Source organism: Lissotriton vulgaris, chromosome 8, assembly GCF_964263255.1.
Source record: "Lissotriton vulgaris chromosome 8, aLisVul1.2, whole genome shotgun sequence".
Lineage (NCBI taxonomy): Eukaryota > Metazoa > Chordata > Amphibia > Caudata > Salamandridae > Lissotriton > Lissotriton vulgaris.
The window spans coordinates 1,393,930,010-1,393,949,038 of NC_141696.1; the positions used below are offsets into that span (position 1 = coordinate 1,393,930,010).

A 19,029-nucleotide genomic window follows, 5' to 3' on the forward strand; every position below is an offset into this window, starting at 1 on the left:
TCCTGGCTGCCCTGGACCCGGAAGACTGGATGGTAGCGTTGAACCTGCAGGACGCTTATTTCCACATCCCCGTCCTGCCGGCCCACCGGCGTTACCTGCGGGTCACGGTAGGCCAAGAGCACTTTCAGTTTACCGTGCTCAGGCAGGGGGTATCAGTCTTACTCTACCTCGACGACTGGTTGTTGAAGGCTGGCTCGCCCCAGGCAGTCGTCACCCACCTCCAGACTACGGCCGACCTCCTGCACTTGCTGGGGTTCTCCATCAATGTGCCAAAGTCACACCTGTGCCCCTCTCAGAAGCTCCTCTTCATCGGAGCAGTTTCGGGTTTACCCAACCGACCAGCGGGTTCGGGATATTCAGGCTCTGATTCCCATCTTCCAGCCGTTATCCCGAGTCTCAGTCCGGTTGACACTGCGGCTCCTGGGGCTGATGGCCTCCTGCATCCTTCTGGTGCATCACTCCAGGTGGCGGATGCGGGCTCTGCAGTGGGACCTGAAGTTTCAGTGGGCCCAGCATCAGGGCAACCTGTCCGATCATGTCTTGATCTCGGAGGGCACTGCGAAACAACTGCAGTGGTGGCTCACGGACCGCGACTGGGTCAGTGGCAGATCCCTCTCCCTACCCCACCCGGAGCACGTAGTTGTGACGGACGCGTCCCTCCAGGGCTGGGGAGGCCATATGGGAGAGGTGGAGATCAGAGGCCTCTGGTCTCCGGCTCCATATCAACATGTTGGAGCTGCGGGCGATTCGTCTAGCACTGAAGGCATTCCTCCCCTCTTTTCGGGGGAGTGTAGTGCAAGTGTTCACCGACGACACCACTGCCATGTGGTACTGCAACAAACAAGGCAGAGTGGGGTCGTGGACCCTATGCCAGGAGGCTCTGCGCCTATGGCAATGGCTGGAACATCAGGGTGTGACCCTGGTGGTTCAACACCTGGCAGGCTCTCTGAATGCCAGGGCAGACTAACTCAGCCGTCGGTGCATGATGGATCACGAATGGCGTCTGAACTCGGACGTGGCGCAAGGTCTCTTTTAGCAATATGCAGAGCCTTGGTTAGATCTATTCGCCACAGAAGAGAACGCGCAATGTCATCAGTTCTGCGCGTTGGAATTTCCAAGGCGGCACTCGCTCTGGGACGCTTTTCGTCGCGAGTGGAGTTGCGGTCTATTGTACGCCTTTCCGCCTATACCACTTCTGCCCAGAGTGCTGAAGAAGATCAGGCGCGACCGGGCCCAGGTTATCCTTTTGGCTCCGGACTGGGCACGAAGATTCTGGTATCCCGAGCTACTCAGCATGTCAGTCGATCCCCCATTCGTCTGCCTCTTCGGGGGGACCTTCTGTCGCAGCAGCAGGGGACGGTGCTGCACCCGAACCTGTCCAGTCTCCACCTACAAGTTTGGAGATTGAGCGGCGACAGTTGAGGCCATTTGACTTGCTTCCTGAAGTCTGTGATATCATTCTGGCAGCCAGGCGTCCCTCCACAAAGTCGGTATACGCGTGCAGGTGGAACAGATTTGTGGCATGGTGCACAGCAAAGGCTGTGTATCCTCTCTCTGCACCCCTTTCAGAAGTGCTGCTCTTTCTGCTTTCCCTTGCCCAGCAGGGCTCTGCTCTGGGCACTCTTAAAGGGTACCTTTCTGCTCTTTCCGCCTTCTTAAGGCTACCTGATCAGCCTTCTTTATTCAAGTCCCCAATTGTAAATAGATTTCTGAAGGGCATCACACACATGTTCCCTTTGTGATGCCCCAGTGGGACTTGAATCTTGTTCTCACTTATCTAATGTGTGCTCCCTTTGAGCCGCTCCATAACCGTCCTCTCCGTCTTCTCACATTGAAGACTGCTTTCCTGGTCGCCATCACCTCTGCCAGGAGGGTGAGTGAGCTCCAGGCTCTTTCTTCTACTCCACCTTTCCTATCTGTTCATCCTGACAAGGTGGTGTTGCGTACACGACCTTCCTTTCTGTCCAAGGTTGTCACAGCCTTCCACATCGGGCAGTCCATTACTTTGCCCACCTTCTTTCCGCCTCCGCATCCCTCGAAAGAGGAAGAGAGGCTCCACCGGCTGGATCCAAAACGCGCGCTCTCCTATTACCTAGATCGCACACGCCAATTCCGGGTGGATGACCAACTCTTTGTTGGTTACATGGGCGCGAAGAAGGGAAAGGCAGTACACAAGAGGACCATTTCGCAGTGGATCATCTTGTGTATCCAGGCATGTTACTCCATGGCGAAAAAGGAGCCCCCTGCTGGATTGCGGGCTCATTCCACTCGTGCCACCGCAACAACAACTGCCCTGGGCCGAGGAGTCCCTTTACAGGACATTTGCCAGGCAGCGACATGGGCCTCGCTGCACACGTTCGCAAGACACTACTGCCTGGACAGTCAAGTCCGGAGGGATGGCTTCTTTGGCCGTTCCGTCCTCCAGGACTTTCTGGTGTGATATTGGTTCGCAGACCCACCACCTGGTTGGTATTGCTGGGGTATCTATTCTAAGGTAAGGAATCTATCACTAACGTGTCTCTTTCAGATGCACAAGTTACTACTTGTGTAACGATATATCTGTAAGAGACATTAGTTAGTGATAGATTCCTTACCGACCCACCCATCCTCCCCGTTCTGCGAACCAATATCTAGGGTTAAGGTCAACACCTTTCAGGGCCCTAGTTTCATGGCACCAGTATTGGTTCTATTATGGCTCTGCGTATCTGGCGCGGAAAAGCTGTGTATCAAAACTGACGTCAGCGCGCATGGGCGGCGTCTAAGTACTCCGACGACGTCATTCCGGCGCTCACGACGCCGACGACGGATGCGGAGCCGCAGACGACGCCTACCGACGCGCAGGGGTATTGCTACGCCAAAAAAATTCCGGATCCAGTCTGACGCCTGGGGATATTCTAAGGTAAGGAATCTATCACTAACTAATGTCTCTTACAGATATATCATTACACAAGTAGTAACTTGTGCGTCACGATCAAATCAAGAAAAGGTCGATGTGGCCTATGACACGTGGATGGAGTCTCAAGCCTTTCAGGATAACAACGGAATACTCCAATCATTGAGTACAACGTCCAACTATGATAAACAAACCCTGGATACAAGAGAAACTGACCTCAAGCAAATTAAAACTTTTGAAAAGCTCACAACCTCATCCAAGCAGGCGGCCAATTCTGTAAACAACCAACTTCAGAGTCAGAAATGGATAATGCAATTGAAATATCAATCTGAAAGAAACACGTTAGTGTTAGATTCCTTACCTAAGAATATCCCCAGGCGTCAGTCTGGATCCGGAAACTTTTGCGTAGCAGTACCCCTGCGCGTCGGTAGGCGTCGTCTGCAGGCGTCCCCTGCGGCTCCGCGTCCGTCGTCGGCGTCGTGCGCCGTGATAACGTCGCTGGAGTATATAGACGCCGCCTCCGCGCGCTGACGTCAGTTCTTCTTTTTTCCACGCCAGTAAGCGCCGATCCGAAGAGCAGTACTCCGGTCTTTTGACCAACTTTGTTAAACTCTATATCTTTTTTGGTGCCTGGTAGGATGCCCGGTTTCAAGAATTGTGACGGGTGTGACCGCACGATGTCGGTCGCGGACCATCACCGACTCTGTCTCCGGTGCCTGGGCCCCGACCACGACGTGGACGCCTGCGTCGACTGCCGGGCTCTCACTAACAAGGCTAGACGGGAGCGGTCCCGCAAGCTGCTTCAGCGCCGGGTGTCGGCCCCGCGTCGGGAGCGGTCTCGGTCCGGCCGGAGGTCCCGGGAGCGTTCGAGGGAGCGGTCGCGGAGCCGCGCGAGCGCTCCGGAAGTCGTCACCATTCGTCGGGCTCATCAGGTAAGAAACACAAGAAGTCGGGGCGTCGTCATCGTACCCCCGACTCCCCCCGACGCTCGCGCGACACGGCCGGGGGTTCAGGTGACCCCAACTCCGCGGCTCCGCGAGAGTCGCCGGTGCGGCCTGCCCCATACCCTCCGGTCCCTGGGCACGGTGCGACGCCTGAGGAGATTGAGGCGTTCCTCATGGCCATGAGGGCGCTCAGTTCTCAGACGGGGCCTACGGCGCCTTCGGGCCCAGTGCTACCGTCCGGGGGCCCTAGCGGGTCGGGTGTCCCTGGCTCGACGCCATCGGGTGCTCCGGCCCCAGTGCCGCCGACGGCTCCGACCCCGGCGCCGCAAGGGCCTTCGGGGTCGACGCCGGCTGGCCTGCCGGCTGGTCCGGCGCCGATTCCATCGGGGTTACCCCCGACGCCGCCCCCGCGCGGTGCCGGTTCTCCTGTGCCGGCTTCGGCCGGCGCCGGGGCTCCGGCGCCGGCTCCGGGCGGCGCCGTCCCCATTCCTTCTCCGAATCCGGACGCGGAGTCGGACCGGCGTCTATCGACGCCGGGCTCGACGCCGATGGGGCCTTTGAACCCCGAGGAGCCGGTCTACATCGTTGACTCCGAGTATGGAGATGATGAAGAGTACAGGGAAGGTTGGGAGGGGTCTGAGGACCCTCTGTCACGTGAGTGCCAGTATGACCCGGACTGGACAGGTGATTTGGGGGATGCCAGTGGTCTGGACGACTCTCCTAACCCTGGTTTTGTCTCTCCTCCTTCCGTGGAGTCGGTGGAGGGAGCTGCATATTCAGTGGTGCTGATGAGGGCTGCCAAGGCCTTACACCTTGAGCTCCCCGTCGCGGCCGTGAGGCCTAACATCCTCACTGAGGTCTTCAAACCGCAGTCATGCCGATAGGAGCCACTGCTGCCGTTTAACGAAGCCTTGTCAGACATTCTGTTGGGCACGTTGTCCAGGCCCGCTTCAGGTTCGCCTGTTGATCGGAACGTGGCCAGACGCCACCGTCCTTGTCCGGACAACCCCAAATTCCTGTCCGCCCATCCCACTCCCGAGAGTCTGGTGATCTAGGCCTCTACCTCCCAGACCGCATTCCCGTCGGCCCCGCCCGATCGGGAATCCAAGAGGTATGACCAGTATGGTAAGAAGGTCTTCTCGTCCCTGAGTCTGGGACTGCGGTCTTGCAACACTGCATGCCTCTTGGGCCGCTACACCCACTCTGTGTGGGACACGGTCGCGGAAGTGCTGCCAGAATGCCCCATGGAGGTGCGGGCGAAGCTCGGCAAGGCTGTGGCTGAGGGCCGAGACGCAGCTAAATATTCCATACGGTGTGGTCTTGATACGACCGACTCGCTGGGCAGAGCTATGTCAACGACGGTGGCGATTCGTCGCCACGCCTGGCTGAGATCCGCCAATTTTTCGGCAGATGTCCAAAATGCCTTGATGGACATGCCGTTCGATGGCTGTCGCCTCTTTGGTGACAAGGCGGACCATGCGCTGGAACGCTTCAAGGACTCCAGGGTCACGGCCAAGTCCTTGGGTCTTTCGACCCAGCGCCAGCAAACTGGTTCGTTTCGCCCCTTTCGTGGCCAAGGAAGGGGCGTCCCCACACGTGCTGCCAGCCACGCACGGCAACAATCTTTTCAACGCGTTGGCGGCCTTGGAAACCGCCGTGGAGGCGGTGGGGGTCAACGGCGGGGTCAGGCCACACCTCCCCCCGCAGCATCTGCCTCCAAATCCTCCTAGTCCGTGCTTTCGGCCCCATGTGACGCCAGTGGGTGGCAGGGTTCGCCATCACCACGCTCACTGGCGCACAATTACATCGGACAGGTGGGTGCTGCAACTCGTCCGAAGGGGCTACTCCCTCCCCTTCGAGACTACTCCTCCAGCCATGCCACCGCAGAACCACCGTGTGTCGGGGGACCACTTGACAGTTCTGCAGGAGGAAGTTACGGCCCTCTTGGCCAAGGGGGCCATCGAGCGCGTTCCTGGGCCATAAGTAGGGCGTGGTTGCTATTCCCACTACTTTCTGGTACCCAAGAAGGACAAGGGGGGCCTACGTCCTATCTTGGATCTAAGGAACGTCAACGGCTTCCTCCGGAAGGAGAAGTTCAAGATGTTGACGTTAGCTCAGGTCTTGGCTGCTCTAGACCCACAAGACTGGATGGTAGCGTTGGACTTGCAGGATGCGTATTTTCACATCCCCGTCCTGCCGGCCCACCGGCGTTACCTGCGGTTCCCGGTAGGCCAGGAGCACTTTCAGTTTATTGTGCTTCCATTCGGTCTTACCAGCGCCCCACGGGTGTTCACAAAGGTGATGGCGGTGGTCGCAGCCCATCTGCGCAGGTTAGGGGTTTCAGTCTTCCCCTACCTAGACGACCGGTTGTTGAAGGCGGGCTCGCCCCAGTCGTCCACCACCTTCAGATGACGGCAGACCTCTTGCACGACCTGGGGTTCTCCATCAATGTGCCGAAATCACACCTGTGTCCCTCTCAAAAGCTCCTTTTCATCGGAGCAGTTCTGGACTCGGCGCAGTTTCGGGTTTATCCTCCGGAACGGCGGGTCCGGGATATACAGGCTTTGATTCCCATCTTTCAGCCGCTATCCCGGGTTTCGGTCAGGTTGACGCTGCGGCTGCTGGGACTGATGGCTTCCTGCATCCTTCTGGTGCATCACGCCCGGTGGCGGATGTGGGCTCTGCAGTGGGACCTGAAATTTCAGTGGGCCCAGCATCAGGGCAACTTGTCCGACCACGTCTTGATCTCGGAGGGCACTGCGAGACAACTGCAGTGGTGGCTTACGGACCGCGATTGGGTCAGAGGCAGATCCCTCTCCCTTCCCCAACCGGAGCACGTTGTCGTGACGGACGTGTCCCTCCAGGGCTGGGGTGGCCACTTGGGAGAGGCGGAGATCAGAGGCATCTGGTCTCCGGCGGAGTCCCGGCTCCATATCAACCTGTTGGAGCTGCGGGCAATTCGTCTAGCACTGAAGGCATTCCTCCCCTTTGTCAACGGGAGTGCAGTGCAGGTGTTCACCGACAACACCACCGCCATGTGGTACTGCAACAAACAGGGCGGAGTGGGGTCGTGGACCCTTTGCCAGGAGGCTCTGCGCCTCTGGCATTGGCTGGAACGTCAGGGCGTGACTTTGACGGTTCAACACCTGGCAGGTTCTCTGAACGCCAGGGCGGACGAACTCAGCCGTCGGTGCTCGATGGATCACGAATGGCGTCTGAACTCGGACGTGGCACAAGGCCTCTTTCTGCAATGGGGAGAGCCTTGGTTAGATCTATTCGCCACAGAAGAGAACGCGCAATGTCATCAGTTCTGCGCGTTGGAGTTTCCAAGACGGAACTCGCACGGCGACGCCTTTCGGCGCGAGTGGAGTTGCGGTCTGTTATACGCCTTTCCGCCTATACCACTTCTGCCCAGAGTGCTGAAGAAGATCAGGCGCGACCGGGCCCAAGTCATCCTTGTGGCTCCGGACTGGGACCGAAGGTACTGGTATCCCGAGCTACTCAGCATGTCAGTCGGTCCCCCGATCCGCCTGCCCCTTCAGGAGGACCTTCTGTCGCAGCAGCAGGGGACGGTCCTCCACCCGAACCTGTCCAGTCTCCACCTCCATGCTTGGAGATTGAGCGGCGGCAGTTGAGGCCATTTGACTTGCCTCCTGAAGTCTGTGATGTAATTCTGGCAGCCAGGCGTCCCTCCACGAAGTCGGTATACGCCTGTCGGTGGAACAGATTTGTGGCATGGTGCACAGCAAAGGCTGTGAATCCTCTTTCTGCCCCTCTTTCCGAGGTTCTTCTGTTTCTTCTCTCTCTTGCCCAGCAGGGCTCTGCTCTGGGCACTATCAAGGGCTACCTTTCGGCCTTTTCAGCCTTTCTAAGGCTTCCTGATCAGCCTTCTTTGTTCAAGTCCCCGATTGTCACGAGATTCTTGAAGGGCATCACACACATGTATCCACCTGTTCCGTTTGTGATGCCTCATTGGGACTTGAACCTGGTTCTAACCTTTTTGATGTGTGCTCCCTTTGAGCCCCTTCATTCTTGTCCTCTCCGTCTCCTGACTTTAAAGACGGCTTTCCTGGTTGCCATCACCTCTGCCAGGAGAGTGAGTGAGCTCCAGGCTCTTTCTGTCTAACCCCCTTTCCTGTCCATTCATCCAGACAAGGTGGTTCTTAGGACTAGACCTTCTTTCCTGCCCAAAGTAGTTTCTGCTTTTCACATCGGGCAGTCCATCACCCTCCCTTCCTTCTTCCCGCCTCCGCATCCTTCAAAGGATGAAGAGCGGCTCCATCGTCTGGACCCAAAACGTGCACTTTCATTTTATATGGATCGCACACGCCAGTTCCGGGTGGATGACCAACTGTTTGTTGGCTACGTGGGTGCGAAGAAGGGACGGGCGGTGTGTAAACAAACCATCTCTCGGTGGGTCGTTCTGTGCATCAAAGCGTGCTACTCTTTGGCTCGGAAGGAGCCTCCTGTTGGGCTGAGGGCCCATTCCACTCGGGCCACGGCGGCTACTACTGCCCTGGGCCGGGGAGTCCCCTTGCAGGACATTTGCCAGGCGGCTACGTGGGCCTCGCCGCACACCTTTGCGAGGCACTACTGCCTGGACAGTCAAGTCCGGAGGGATGGCTTCTTTGGCCGTTCTGTCCTCCAGGACTTTCTGGTGTAGGAATGTATTGGTTCGCAGACCCACCACCGGGGTTGGTATTGCTGGGGTATCTATTCTAAGGTAAGGAATCTAACACTAACGTGTTTCTTTCAGATGAACAAGTTACTTTCCTTCGGTAACGATATATCTGTAAGAAACATTAGTTAGTGTTAGATTCCTTACCGAACCCACCCATCCTCCCCGTTCTGCGAACTGATACCTAGGGTTAAGGACATCCCTTTCAGGGCCCTAGTTTCAAATGGCACCAGTGTTGGTTCTCTCATGGCTCTGCGTTTTCTGGCGCGGAAAAGCTGTGTACAAAGAACTGACGTCAGCGCGCGGAGGCGGCGTCTATATACTCCAGCGACATCATCACGGCGCACGACGCCGACGATGGACGCGGAGCCGCAGGGGACGCCTGCAGACGACGCCTGCAGACTTCGCCTACCGACGCGCAGGGGTACTGCTACGCAAAAGTTTCTGGATCCAGACTGACGCCTGGGGATATTCTAAGGTAAGGAATCTAACACTAAATAATGTTTCTTACAGATATATCGTTACCGAAGGTAAGTAACTTGTTCAGCGGGTTCGAACAGGTAGAACAAGCATCCACAGAAGTATCAATTAAAATATGCCAAGAGGAAAGACAGGAAACAATAATAGAGATATTGAGCGCGTTGGAACAGGCTGATCAAGCCTCCTCAAAAGCACTTCACAAGACACGACAAACATCAGAACCAATCTTGGAATTACGAGCCGACACGGCAAGGGAACACACAGTAGAAAACACAAAGCGTGCAGGGCACCAATCCAACCATAATACCAACTGTTGTCAGCAGGCAGATAAACCTCTCAAGGGAAAACATGACTCTAACTACAACTTGGAATCTCTAATAAAATTACATGGTGCGCTGGGGAAAATATTAGAAACGTCTATTAAAACGCTGAACATGCAGTCCGACAAACTTGATATCCAAATAAATCTAATGAGTCTCATCGCTGAGCATATTTCAGACATAAAAAAAAAAAACGGGACATCATGACAAACACGCTTGCAAAAGTTCAGGATCAAAGTAATCCTTGGGTTCTGCCCCCAAATTGCCCCATATTAGAAAAGCTAAGGGATCTACCAATAATACTCACAAATATTTTACAGGAAAGCAAACGTGCAAATTGTGAGTCTGTAAATACGGAGCAACAAGTCAAATGTCAAACATAGTCTACCAAAAAGAAACACGCCATGAAGAAATAGACAAAACAGAAAAGATGGGGGAAAAATCACCCAATAAAAGGTCACAAAACAAAAGAATTAAACACTCTACAAAAAACAGGAAAAAAGATAAAAACTGGAGAATTAATTGAGGGTCAAATATCGCCAAATGACCAACTTCCGGGATTGACGGAATATAGTGACTCGCTGATCACCGAAATAGATCAAAAATCGCATGAGCAGACTAAAACTATAGGTAGCCATCAGCCGGTCTTAACCAAAAGACAAAAAAAAGTGCTAGAAAAGCCAGAAATCAACAACTAAATAGCAGACCTACTAATAAGCAGGTTTTCGACATTTACCCAATCTTTAATCTTTCAAAGAACGCAAGTAATCCCCAAAAACAAAATGCAAAAAAAAATCGAAATTCAGACCACCTGTACGAAAGTACAATCTCGCTGGAAAGCAGTTGTGCCAAGCTTAAATACTCCACTGTGTATGGAGGAGAGTAATGATGATGAACCTGCAAAACACTCGCCCGGCAGGAGTAGCATAAACGGGAGTCCTGAGAGTGGCGACTCCGAAACACCAAAAACATATAGTTCAGTGGGGAGCCCTATGGGACTATCCAAAACCATCGGAAACCAAATAAAACCGACTGTCCAGTCAATACAGCCTCAAAATGGTTACATCGCAGCTGATTCAGAGAATGATCTGGCAACAGATAGAAAATCTATCAAATACCAAAATCCCGGAAGTGGTAAACGAGGATCACAAAGAGAGGCAACAAACAATGTCAAAAACCAAAAACAAAAAGTAAACCTCATCCAACATAAAATGCTCAGTCCTAGGCCAAATGTTTCAAATTGCGCCATTAAAAACCCTAGGCAAGTTACAGTGAAAGTTGACAAGAGCCATCAAAATCGGCTATTAGTCAACATTAACTCTGAATATGACGGCCCAAAGAACTCCGGAGGCACGGAAAAAGAAACTGCCTTTCAGATAACCAATCAAGAACACGCCTTATCCATTAGGGCCAGTGGCCCGAAGATAGATAATCCGAATGTCATAGCAAAGGAGAAGTGTGGCTCAGGGGTTAGAGGCGGCAGACCCGGAATCTGAGATCGGTCCTGGACCAGGGTTCAATTCCCCGCCCCGGCCGGTCTTGGGCTAAAATTCCACGGACTCGATAATTCTCGTCCCGGTGCCTCCTCGACTCACGGGTTCACACTCTGCGACTCTGGGCAATAGCTTGCTTAATCTCCACAACGGCCCCTCGCGGCGGGATGCCTGACTTTCACCCTGTGGACACCCTGTCAGGGCTTCTCACAGGGGAATACCAGGACGGGTTCCCTAGGCAAGCGCCAGGATGCCCTTTGTGGTGACATGTTGCGCTATACAAGTATACCTACATTTACATTTACATACACAAGGTAAATGAGTCGCGAGCAAAAATTGGGATGGACCACAAGTACAACAAAAAAAGTTCACCCAATGATTCAAATGACAAATATGACAAAGTTGCAATAAGACTCCGGACAAACGACCAGGAAGTAACCTTCCCCATGCCAAAAAATGATGATTAATCAAACATAAAAGGAAGGATACTACTCATCCCAAACTATCAATCAAAAGGCCCACAAGACTACCTGAACAGAGGAAACATCTTAAGCCTAATGGCAGAAATCCCAAGTTTACAATACATAACCACCGCTGACCTACTAGCCATAGAACTTGTAATTCCAGGAAACAACCCAGCAAAGGAAGGCACCCTAGCAACTTGGAGGAATGCCGAAATAGTTAAGGACATATTACAAGAAATTACAAAATTTGAAGAGTGGGGAATCTCACTCGGGGAAGAGGTTACACCAGGCTACCCTCTCCCTTTCCTAATGATAGGCGCTCCGATAAAAAAAATCTCAGTAGAAAAAGATATCATATACTCAGTGTTGCATAGTGCCATTGGCGCTGAAAATCCAAAATCTGATCACCAGTACAGAACGCACAGCGGTACCAGAGAGGAATGTAATCAGATTTTGGGCAACTAAACTGATCAAACCTCCATAAAAATCCTATCATGGAACATCGCTGGAGCAAAAGATATCTTAAGTAACAAAGGCAAGACAGAGTCCTGGGACTCGAGTGAAATAATTGTATTACAAGAAACATGGCTAACTACACCCGTTGAAGTGCCAGGTAGAATAGGTCATCACGTCAGTGCCACTCGAACCCAGCAATAAGAACGAGCCAAGGGGGGCCTGACAGTTTATATCTCTACGGCGCTAAAAATCAAGTCCACTCAACTAAGTTCGACCACCCCAGACGTGCAAATAATAAAACTGGAAATGGGTCCATCCGTTGATATAGATACAATCATACTTATTAATATATATGCATACCCGAAAAGAACAACAAAACAAGAGCTTTACAAAAAAGTTAGCGTTGCTATAGCAGAACTTCGCATCGAACATCCTACCTGGGAAATAATTCTCACAGGAGACTTCAACTTTAATTTACTACATGCCCCTGAAGATGAAGAAAACATCATTACTGCTAATGAAATATGGGCAGTAGAAACTCAGATGATACCGTTGGCTAAACAAACTTATAAAATGGGTCGCCAACTAATGTGGGATCTTGAGCAGTTAGGCATGCCCGTGTTAAACGGGAGAACAAAACCGGATAGACCTGCCAACTGCACGTACATTGGCCCCAGATAAAGCTCAATCTTGGACTATACTATCGTCACTCTTCCCCTCCTTGGGCTAAGTACGAAGTTCCAAATCATATGTACACCTAACAGCGATCATTCGGTCCAGCACATCGAACTTAAAATAACTCCAAAAAAACATCTGGAGCCCACAATAATAGCAGGGGAAACCTCGATGATAAATTTGAAACGTCTAAGGTGGACGTCTGCCACACTACCACAGATAGCGTTAGACGCAAAAAATCTAATGCTAATGCTCTCCCCAGAAAATCAACCGACCATTCAAACCTGGACCACCTTTCTGAATAAATTACCAAAAGTAGGAGTTACCCTAAAAAGATGCTGAAAGGCAACAACAACATCCATCTCAGTCAGGCATCATGTGCCTTGAGAAGGCGCTTGAGACATTCCTTGAGGAGAGCTCAAGGTCATAACTCCCATTCCAAAGTATGGCAGGATGTACGCTTTCTAAAGAAATTATACAAGAAACAAATCTGGATTGGAAAAAAATGCAGACATCGATTTCTGGACGAAAATAGTATATAATGCAAACAAATCTGACTCTAGAGCATTCTGGTCGCAGATAAATTCAATGAACAGAACCTCAAACATCATAAGTATGACTTGCGTTTCGGAGAAGGCATGGGTCCAACATCTAATTGACACATTCTCAATAAACCCCATGACTCAACAATCACCAGCTGTAATTGCCTCCGACTTGATACACTTACAGGATAAGAAAAATGAAGACTGGGGCCAAACCACTCAAGACAAAGCAGAAATGGAATTATTACGAATTATAAAGAAAAGTAGGCAAGACAGTGCTCCAGGACCGAACGGTGTTCCTCAGGCAATCTACAAGCAAGATCCACATTTCTGGGCCAGCAATCTTAACAACTTGTTCTGGACGATCAACGTTACCAGTAGTATTCCGGAAAGCTGGAGGGGTGCGATCATCAACCCGATATACAAGGGCGGGGATCGTAAGGACCCGGAAAATTATCGCCTGATTGCGCTGATAGACGCAGAGGCCAAATTTTACGCTTCATTGGTTCTAGCCGATCTCGTAAAATGGTCCGATGAAAATAACAAAATCCCCGTAAATCAGTCAGGGTTTCGACGTGGTATAGGCACAATGGCAAATGTCATGGCAATAAGCTTGATTGCCGAAAAAAGCCTACAAGACCATCAAGCTTTACATCTATGTTTTGTGGATTTTAAGGCGGCCTTTGACGTGTCAGCCGTCAAACATTATGGGCCAAACTAAAGCATCAGGACCTGCCGGACACGATCCTAAATCCAATTATGGACCTTTATTCCAGCACCTGGATGCAAGTAAAGATTGACAATGGCCAAAGGTTAACAAGGAAGATCGCAACCATTGAAGGATTGAAGCAAGGCTGCGTCCTGGCCCCTCACCTGTTTAATTTATTTATGGCAGATCTGACTCTAAGGTTAGATGGGGTCATTGCACATCCTCCATGGTTAGGAACTTTGGCCCTCACGCATCTATCCTATGCGGACTTTATTGTCCTCCTCAGTCAAACGAAAATAGGGCTGCAACGTCTTATGCATGAGCTGGCCGTATACACTAAAACTAATCTGATGGAAATAAACAGCACAAAAACAAAGGTCTTGATCATAACGCATCATCGTCCGAAACAGCTGAATTTTACAATTAATAACATGAACCTGGAAGTAGTGGACAGTTACAAATATCTGGGGATACATCTGGACAAACGGTTCACATTCTCCACGCATAGAATGCTTGGAGCAGCTCTATTGCATGCATTCTGCAGCCTATCAAAACAGCTAAAAGGCCCTTTGTTCACTCCCCTTCTTACAGTCATTAAAGCTAAGTTACTACCAACGATAGCATACGGTAGTGTGGTACACAATGGAAGAAGTGCTCCGTTACTAGATAAAATCCAAACAAGAGTGTACAAACGGGTAATCAATTTACTGTGCAATGCTTCACCAGTACAGGTACGCCTAGAATTTGGACTTCAGTCTGAAATATTGCACAAAAAATACGAGTCAATCAAATTCTGGTATAACATCTGGCTCAATTGTGACATAGAAATTAATTCTGCCATTTGGTAAGCTCTGCAAAGCAACCCGAAATCCAACTATGCGAAGTACCTAAAATCTTCCTTGACAAGCACTGGGATGACACCTGTTTTGCAAAAGAAATTACCACCATTAGCATTTAAACAGCTTGCAAAAAAAGCAGCCAATACGCACTCGCTGATTGAAGACATATTGGCATTAAGACGCCGTGTGCATGCCTGGATGATAATACAATCCTATAAAAAAACGGTTCCTGCTGCGTATCTAGGTCTCGCCTTCCCTCCACACTTAAAATTAAAGTATTTGAAGCTACGTATGGGAAAAATTACCAACAAACGCCGACCAGCCAGGCTGGAGGTCTCCTGGCCCGAAGGATTGCAACCTATGTGGCGCTGCAGTGCAAGACATGATCCACCTGATTTGCATTTGCCCAATGCTAGAGCATGATCGTCAGAGTTTACTCAGGGAAAAGTTCAATGCAAAAGGTATTCGCACATGTCGTTCAGCAATATTAAATGCGCTGGACTCAGAGGATCCTCAATTCATCTGTCGAATTATTAAATATGTTATCAACTTTGAAAAATTACCTAAAAGTCAATACGAACTCGAATTTCTGAACTCTGATATTGCGAACTGCTTTGGCTGATTTATAATCTGTTATCTAAACTACTCTGTACAAGTTACTAATTCACATAGGAAAACCCCTGTAGCTGTGTTTTTATCTTTTTTACTAATGGTAGTTTTATCATCTGTATTTTATGTATATAGTGCGCAAAGGAAAGTGGTTTTATTACTTGGTATATTGTAACGGTTTTTATTAACTATACAATAAAGAATTTATCACTCCTGCCCAGGGTTCCGAAGAAGATGAGGAGCGACCGGGCCCAATTCATGTTTGTGGCGCCAGACTGGGCAAGGAGAGTCTGGTATCCAGAGCCTCTGAGCATGAGTGTGGATCAGGCTGCCCCTTCAGGAGGATCTTCGGTCGCAGCAGCAGGGGAGGGTTCTCCACCCGAACCGGTCAACTCTGCGCCTCCATGCATGGAGATTGAGCGGAGTAATTGATGGCTTTTGGCCTTCCTCCCGAAGTCTGTAATGCTATTCTGCCGGCCAGGCGGCCCTCCACTAAGTCGGTATGCTTCTGCAGTTGGCAGAAATTTGTATTGCCCCAGTATTGGAACTTTCATAGATTCCCATGCTTTTGTATCATTCCCGTCGGCGGAATGGGATCCTCGGTAACAAATATACCATAGCAGTAGGTACAAAAGAGAAAGAAAAAGGCCTAGGCCTCATTCCCTTTTGTAGCATATCACCCTCTTGTTGTAAAAGAGACCAAACTTGGGCATCAGCCAATCAGAAGGGTCTATCTCTTTCTGCGCCTCTTTCTTCTGTCCTTTTATTCATTCTGATCCTTGCCCAGCAGGGCTCTGCCTTGGGAACTCTCAAGGGTTACCTTTCTGCTCTGTCCACTTTTTTGCGGCTGCCAGACCAGCCTTCTCTCTTTAAATCTCCTATTGTAAATAGATTTCTTAAAGGGCTGGTTCTCTATTTCCACCCACACCCTTATTATGCCACAATGGGACCTTAATTTGGTCCTCACTTACCTGATGTGCGCTTCTTTCGAGCCTTTGCACAAATGATCCCTCCAGCTGTTGACCATCAAAAGAGCTTTCTTAGTGGCGATTTCAAACGGCCCGGAGGGTGAGTGAGTTGCAGGCATTATCCTGATCGCCTTCTTATCTTATGTCCTTTCGGACAAAGTGATGGTTCTCACCAGGGCATCATTTTTGCCAAAGCAAGTGACCCCATTCCATCTAGGTCAGTCAATTACTTTGCCCACCTTCTTTGCTCGCCCACATCCTTCTAAGGAAGAGGAGCATCTTCACCGACTGGACCCAAAAAGAGCGGTGCTGTTCTACCTTGACCGCACAACAGAGGTCCGGGCGGATGATCAACTTTGTGGGGTATGTGGGGGCAAAGAAGGGGAAGGCAGTGCAGAAAAGAACCATCTCTCATTGGGTTGTTCTCTGCATTCAAATCTATTATGCCTTGGTGACAAAGCAGCCCCCTGAGGGATTAAGAGCCCATTCCACCAAGGGAAAAGCGGTGACTACGACCTTGGCTCAGGGTGTCACAGTCCAAGACATCTGTCAGGCAGCGATGTGGGCATCATTGCACTCGTTCGCAAAACATTATTGCCTTGATGGTCACTTTGCACGCTCAGTCCTGCAAGACTTTTTAGTCTAGTCCATGAGTCTGCAACCCACCGCCTGCATGGTATGGCTTGGGTATCTGATTCAAAGGTAAGGAAACTGCAGCTAGAAGTCCCTGCCACATGAACAAGTTACTTACCTTCGGTAACGCATTATCTGGTTAGAGACTCTATCTAGCTGCAGATTCCTTACAGCCTCACCCATGCCTCCCTGCTTTACAGACTGATGTTGTAGGTCTAGAGTTACCCCCCCTCTCAGGGCCCTAGTTTTGCACACGTCTAAGTCAGTCACTTTGAGGCTCTGCACTTCTGGCATGGAAAAACAAAAAGTACTGACGTCCTCACACCTGGGTGGTGCCTATTTAGGCTCTGCGACGTCATAACCGACTCTACTGACGCCATCGACGTCATGCGGAGCCGAATGGAATGGAGCCACCCTACGTCACTCTTAAGGGTAGTGCTCAGCAAAAGTTTCCGGATCTAGCCTGGGAAATCCAAAGGTTAGGAATCTGCAGCTAGATAGTCTCTAACAGATAATGCATTACTGAAGGTAAGTAACTTCTTCATCTGTACTGTCTGAAAGATTTTTTTCTTCATACCTTCTAATTCACACTATAATTAAAATATACCTGAACAAAGCATCTACGGTTTCTCTAATTATGAGCTACAAAGGGTCCCAGGTAGATTTGCTCTTCCCAGCTGATGAGTCCTCTCACTTTTAGTGTTTCTCTATTTAAAATTTGTGTCCGTCTACATATTTAAAGTAATTTTGAAACTCAAACTTTAATTTAATGCCACCATTAATATCATGTATCATTGTCTTGTCCTGCCAGACCTCTGATGTATGGGTCTAACGGCAACACAAAACCCGGCATGTTCATCTTGAGGGACACAAAAAAAATTTATGCCACATACTTCCTTGCCGCTTCTACTTTGAGAAACTTTGCGGAAATTAATTAAAATAAATACATTGGCTTAAATATTACATTGAATTCATTCTTAGGCCAGGAACAAATAGGCTAAAGCTTTGTAAAATGACAGTACAATCCAAACTTCACACCCCGTTACTCGCTCAAGGCCCTGTAGTATGTAACCAAACCCACCCTTTCTCCATGCTACCACCAAGCAGGCATGCTGCTCACTGAACTAATGTACCCACTTCAGTAGCCTGTGCTTAAGTGTGTGGTCAGAAGTTCGGATCTTAGTCTTCCGTTCGTCTAGGCTGTTTAAAGTTATATCCATCGAGTAGGGTAACATTTAACATGTTACCTCTGGCGAGAAAATGCTTTGTTAGTGAATGTGAGCTTTGCATGTACACAAGGTATGGTTTGTTCAGACAGTTCCCACAGTAATGGCTGATATATGTAACTGCTAACCGCCTCATGTCACCACCAGGAAGTTTAACATCATTCAAACATGCAAACCAACAAGAGCTGACACCATAGTAATCATTGCGTAACCACTAAGGCCATACACTATTGCTTTTACTGCTTAACTGCTGACATTAATGCCCATTAACCATCATTTGTAAATATCTGGTATGTAATTTACAGAAACACCACCCCCCTCTCACCCTCCCCCGTATCACGTAATCACTAGGGAATACCTCCGAAATCTGTCAACTACTGTAACCCTCCGCACTGCTGTATTGATGTTTATCATTCAAAGGCTGTCTCCTAAATTACTCCTTTCCAACTTCACCAAGCTAAACCCTATGTATGCTGTTCTGCTGCTTTGCTGTAAAAATGAGGACAATAAAATATGTTCATATTAATAGACTGAAAAAAAAATATCCGTCTGTAGTGCAAATTAACATTTTGCAATGTTTTAATAGATACTGGTTCCTCTGAAAATTTGTTTTTCTTATCTGCCTTCGATGCGATTTATATAAAGTTTGTTCCCTCTGTTTTTAGGTCAGCCGTTAGCCAATAAGTTTTGATTTTAGTAAACTTCCATTAATAATATATTTACTTATAGCGGCTTTCGGCCAGCCCATTTTCATCTATTTGTTTGTAATTGTCATTCACACGCTACAGCAGGGGGAAATGGGGCAGCCCCCTTAAGCTGTTGGCTAACTTTACAGAGTGACGTATCCTTCTGTTTCAAAAGCAGCACAAAGTAATCCGCGCCTTGGAACACTATGACAATGTGTACTTTTTGAGACCCACATTTTTTTTTTTTTACTTCTATCCATATTTTTTTTTTTGTATTGGTGAGTGTCCGACAACTCCTCTAATAATAGAGTTATGTACAAAAATCGCCACAAGACAAAACACGCATTGACAAAGCCAAAAGGCTATCCACCAACACCTTACCTATTGGTTTTGCCAGTGGTTTTTAGTCAGATG

At 49.7% G+C, this 19,029-nt stretch overlaps 1 protein-coding gene across 2 annotated transcripts in view; it reads left to right on the forward strand.

Annotated features, from left to right (window-relative positions):
- The window catches only part of LOC147698808 (E3 ubiquitin-protein ligase TTC3-like), a 1,930,429-nt gene that overhangs the window by 913,744 nt on the left and 997,656 nt on the right, over window positions 1–19,029 (forward strand). The window lies entirely within an intron of this gene.